Source organism: Curcuma longa, unplaced genomic scaffold (genome assembly GCF_044706935.1).
Source record: "Curcuma longa cultivar G26 ecotype Majalengka, Jawa Barat unplaced genomic scaffold, ITB_CL_G26_1.1 contig_20815, whole genome shotgun sequence".
Lineage (NCBI taxonomy): Eukaryota > Viridiplantae > Streptophyta > Magnoliopsida > Zingiberales > Zingiberaceae > Curcuma > Curcuma longa.
The window spans coordinates 1-5,955 of NW_027431494.1; the positions used below are offsets into that span (position 1 = coordinate 1).

The 5,955-nt window shown below is 36.0% G+C and overlaps 1 long non-coding RNA gene across 1 annotated transcript; it reads left to right on the top strand.

The window, feature by feature from the left end:
* The first annotated feature begins 4,159 nt into the window (after window positions 1-4,159).
* On the top strand, window positions 4,160-4,826 carry LOC141817528 (uncharacterized). Its single transcript, XR_012600838.1, has 4 exons — window positions 4,160-4,265; window positions 4,362-4,436; window positions 4,511-4,581; window positions 4,692-4,826. It is a non-coding gene; the product is annotated as an uncharacterized LOC141817528 (long non-coding RNA).
* The last annotated feature ends 1,129 nt before the right edge of the window (window positions 4,827-5,955 follow it).

Below are 5,955 nucleotides of genomic sequence, written 5' to 3' on the forward strand. Positions count from 1 at the left end.
TTATATCTTAGCTTAGTTCTTATTGGTTTAAATATAGATGTTACTTATATATTCCATATTTCAAATTGAAGGGACAAAAGAGGATGTGATTACAAAAGCACTTGAGCTGGGCGTGTGAGGGGCATTGGATCGAGGTCATATCACTCTAACAACATATTTCAAAGTTGGTAGAAGCATATATTATGTAATTAAGTCTATGTAATGCTTCTGTAATAGATAATACTTTTGTAATAGACACTGATTTTGTATATGGAAGTCATTTGGCAAATATAATAGACAATGATTTTGTACATGGAAAATATAATAGTTTTTATTTATTGATAAAAATATTTATATAATAGACAAAGCTGTTAAATATAATAGATAACGTTGTTAAATATAATAGACAACGTTTTTTAAAGGTTGCAAAAGTGTTGTCGATGTTAACAAAGACAATGCTTCTTATGTGTTGCCTTTGAGAGACCCCTTTTACAACAGGAAATTTTACAACGCTTTTTCTGCCAGATAGACAACGCATAAAAAGCATTGTGTATTAGCTTTTTTCTTGTGGTAAGTATCAGAGTGGAGCGAGATGATAGTACGTTAGGAAAACTTGATCTAAGTAGTCGAGTAAGGTAAGAAGTACCTTGCTTAGCTTGGTCTTCTTAACTAAATCGATCTAACTGAAGCTACCTCGCCACATCCTAGACTAGTTAGACCAAAATTTATCCCTAGATTAGCTAAATATATAATTTCTTGAACCAGCTTTGTCTTAGAAAGGGGTCGTTGTTTCGATAACCAAGAAGACCTCTGTGCCTCGCCACTGTCTAGAAGTTGATTTTTGAAATACATATTTAGTAAGTCAAAAGGTTAAACTTGAATCTAACCCAAGGTTAATCAAATATTAAATAATAACCTATTTTCATTAATCAAGATAAAAATGGATAATTATCTCACAACTCATAAAATTAACTGTGTGATCATCTGGAAATGGGTGAGATGAAACTAGGCTTAAAAATGTCTAATCATTAAATTCTAATTTTAATTAATCCTTACAGATTTTTAATTTAATTAATCTTTAAAAGTTTAAATGCTTTGAGTAAGAGTATACATTTTGTTAAAAGCATGATAAACTATTTTAGAAAGGTATATTTTCTAATTTTAAATTGTGTTGTCAAACATCAAAAAGGGAGAGATTGTTGTTACAATCAACACTGATAATCGAATTTATATTTTGATGTCTAATAAAGAGCTTAAAGTTAGACATTATGTGTTTGATATATAAGTGAAGTGTGCAAGTAATTTAGCATGGAATGTCCTAATGGGTACATTAGACATCAAAAGTCTTAGTGGATCAGAAGGATCAGACACCCGACAAAAGATCAGATGAGTTGATCTAGCAGAATACTTGATGGATCAATTGGATTGGACATCAAGTAAGGAAAGTCTTCATGGGTCGATTATACACTAAACAGAAGGAGAAGTCTAAACATATCAGTTGGATTAGATATTTGGCAAGTGAGTTAAGGTAATTCCTTGAAAGGTCTTTCTAATTTGGAAAGACAGTAAGGACGTGTCCCAATCGGGACATAACTTTAGGCGATGATCTAACTAAAGAAACTAATGGATATTTCTAAAGTTGAGATAAGACAGTTATAAACTGTCAATTAATCCATACATATATAAATCATTCTAACTTTGTTTTGTAGGTTTACTACTATATATTGTGCTAACTTTATTTTATAGAAAAAAATAAAGTTATCCAAAATTTAAGGGTTCAGTCGACCAATCAAAATGATCAATTGATCGATCCAAGTGGATAGACATATATCAGATTGAGATCCAGCAAAAAAGAAAATAGACATTCAGTTAACTGATCAGGAGGATCGGTCGAGCGAACATATTTGAAAAGCTCAGATCAGATAAGATCGGATCAGTTAACAAAGGAAATTCTAAGGATTAGTCGACTGATCAGGAGTTTCAGTCGATTATATAATGAATTTCACGAGATTAATTAGATAAGAATGAAGCACACAAGCAAGATAAACGTTCAGTCGCCTGGAAGGTTCAATCGACTAAACATGATTTAATCGATTGAATAAGTCCTATAAAAGAAGTATGGGATCCGAGACTCTACATCCATTCCTTTCATCGACTCATCTCTTCTCTGCTGTTCCAATCCATGCAAATACCACTACTGTGACACTAAGAGGCTATCAGATAACCATGACGAAACTCTGATTTAAAAGTTGTCGGTATACTATTTCTTTTGGTACTTGCATTTATTTTAAAAGGGAAAAGTAGTTTGTTACTATCTCTCTTATTCCTTGTATGCATTTTCTTCTTCTCTGAAAGTTTTCAGAGAGAAGGTTTTTAGTGGATTGCCCATTCGTATACGGTCCAAAGGATCGTGGGCCTTGAAGTAGCAGTTGCTAGATTGTGAACCACATAAAAAGAAATTGTGTTTTTGCTTGATTTTAATTTCATTTTTCCGCTACAATAGTGTCTCTGTGTTTGTTTTCATAAAAGAAAGAAAGTTTTCAAGGCGAAATATTCACCCCCCTTTATCGCATATTTTAATCCTACAACCTCAACTTAAAATACTCTAACTTGAGTACACGAATGCCTCAACTCAAGACACCTCGACTTGAATACTCCAATTCGACCTTTTAAGTACCATGCTCCAAGGTTAGTACTGTAGAGCTCCAAAATAGGCATCGAATGATCCTAACGCTTTGTTTGGGAGGAGGTGAGAGAAAGAAAGGGAAGGGTAAATAAGGGGAAAGAAAATTTTGACCCTTGTTTGGGATGGAGTGAGTTAAGGAAGGGAAGGGAAAAGAAGGGTAAGTTTCACCCTTGCATGCTCATGAATCAATATAATTTCTTACACTCCGATTTAAGGTGTAAGGAAGGGGAAGGAGAACTGAAAAATATTTTGTTCCAATTTTATCCTTATCTTAAAATATTAATTCTCAAATTAACTCATCTGTTTAGGTATTTCATTTTTATGTCGTTGCTCCTCATACAACGCGTGTCATTACCATCCAATGTCCCAACCGCTCACACTCCACAATGTTGGCACCAACCCTCGCCATATATTTCTCCGAGGATAGGACTCAAGAGAGCAAGAACATGTAAACCTAATCTTCTTTTTATTCTTCTCCTCTGAAGATAAAGATTTATCCAAAAAGCATGCATTGCCTTTTTTTAGGACGTTCCATATCCTAGCTTCTATATGCAATATTGACATAATTTTTTAGAAAAAATTTACATCCATAGGTTTAATGAGCTATACATATTTTTTTCACATATAGATTTATTTTTAAAAGGGAGTGTATTTTTGTAACTTTATATATTTAACTTTCATTCTCTTTCCTTTTCTTTCAAACAATATGACACATGTTACGTTAATGAACCTTCCTTCCCTTTTAAACAAAGGGGAACATAAAACTTTATTTGTCCTCCCTTTTCCTTTCTTTTCTTTCCTTCCCTTCCTCTTTCATTAATGAATTTTTTATCACCCCATCCAAACAGAATGTAAGGATCTAGTCCGAATAAGAGAGAAAACCTCACATGGCCCCCATGGCAAGAATTGTAAAATACCCGAACTTTTAGGGATTTATTTGTAAATATCTCTAGTAGTAGGGGTTTATTTGTAAATAAACCTATTAAAGGGGTTAAATGGAATTTTACTAAACTTAAGATAGATTAGATTAACCCTATAGTTTAATTTAGGGTTAATTGGGTTAAATGAATTGGGTTATTAGGCTTGCCCAAATAAAGCCCAATTAGAGCCCAATTATAGTTTATAGGTTAAATGGGTTAATGGTTATAGGGTCCGAACCCGTTAAGGGAAGATCCGGTAAGAAACCTTTAAGCCTCATGACTCCTTCCCGATTCCACGATTCCTCTCCTCTGCTTCCACCGCGAGACGCCTCTGTTCCTCTCCTTCTTCGTTCCGATCACGCGACTACAAGCGATCCGCCGGAGCCAGCGATGGTGGTGGTGGTGGTGGGTGGTGGGGTGGTGGTGGGTGGTGGGTGGGTGGTGGGTGGGTGGGTGGGTGGATGGGTGGGTGGTGGTGGATGAGAGGAGCCACGGGGGGGGGGGGGGGGGGGGGGGGGGGGGGGGGGGGGGGGGGGGGGGGGGGGGGGGGGGGGGGGTCAAGGGATTTCCGCTCCGCTTTGAGCTTGATCCGTGGCCGGAGGTGGTGCGTTCGGGCTGCAATCGGCGATTGGCGTGAAGCGACGAAGGTGACTCTGATCGGGCGGAAGAAGTTGGAAAAGGTAAGATTCGGCCGGATGCTTGGATTCCTAAGTTCTCTTTCTCGAAGTTTTGTTGTGATTTCGAATTAATTTCATATCTGTGATTGGAGATCATAGCTTGATTTGGAATTTGAGTTGATCCCCTGATCCGACTGCTAGTGAAGAAGAAGAAGGAGAAACCGAATCTCTAAGGTAAGTGCAATGGTTTGGATTCTAGGGTTCATCATGAGATTAAGCTTTTAATTCTTGATTGGATTGAATCGTAGCTTGATTTGAGATCCAATCATTCGGATCTTATTGAAAACAACCGAAGCTGTGGAGAAGGAGGAACCAATTGGTAAGGAATTGATTCGTAGATCTTGTTTGTTCTTATGGTTTCCTTGAGGTCTTGAATTCGGATTCTTGAGTTGAAATTGAATTCATAGCTAGGTTGTTTCGGATTTCCAGATCTGGTCTTGGTGTGACGAGTCCTTGCAAGATACTGGATTGTGATTTGCTCGGTGGATTTCCTTTGGGTTACGGCTGTAAGTGAAGAAGAAGGAGAAGGGAGTGAAACCGGTGGCTAAGTTAGGGCTTTGGATCCGAGGTGAGTTCACTGGTTGTGTTCAATCAGATTAGATGTTAAATTGTAGTATGAATAGGATCTGTTTGGTTAGGTTTTGATTTATGATTAAAACTAATGAATTGATCCTATTTCATTTATGTTAAGAACCGTGATAAGACAATACCTTAATTGATTCGGTTCTTTGAGGATAAGTTGGTTAAGGTAAGATCTGAATTTAATTTAGGTTAATGCCTATTAATCTAATATGGGTTAGCCTAGGGTTGATCAAATAGGGAGTTGATTATATTAATTGATTAATGACATTAATTAATTAATTAATTAATCCCTGTTAGTATTAACCTAAAGATTGGATTAGTCTAACCTAAGGTTGATTGATTAGCATAGGTTTGATTAAACATGAGGTTAGTTGTATTGATCGATTCGATTAATACAACTAATTGATTTATTAGTTAAACCTTGTTAATATCAACCTAAAGGTTTGATTAATTTAACCCGAGTTAGGTTAACGAGATTTAGTTAAATTAACCCTTAAAATATAACTTAGGGTTTATTTGCTACATTCTGGTATTTAGGATGTGATACTGTGTTTGCAGGTCCTTGATTGATTTTGGGACTTCGATATTATACGGGAGTATATTTTTCTGGAAGTTCTTATTCGATCTACGGTTATCAGGTGGATAGTCTACTGTATTTAGTCAATACAGTCTCTTTCTATTTACAGTGCATGCTTTCTTTTATTTCTAGTGATTTGGTTACTTATCATGCTCTTATACTTGTTATAGATTAGATGCTTTCGATACTCATGTTTATCACATGCTTGATCGTATTTCTTTGACCTTATTATCAGTTCTGTTTATACCTCTGATGTTTGAGATCATTGTTATCCATGTTTATGATTACTGTCTCTATTTCAGTTATGTTATCATCATGTTGATACCTGTGATCAGTAGGACTTTTCATTAGTACCTACACATGTTAATTAACACGGTGTTAATTAACATAGTAGAGGATGATTATTCTGACTTGATCATGTCATCATTACCCATGAGCTTGATTGTAAATCCCAAAGATGTGGGTGTATCTTGCCGGTAGTTGGCCTATAGTGATATAGGTGGTTATTACCCTTCCATCACGGTGATGGGGACT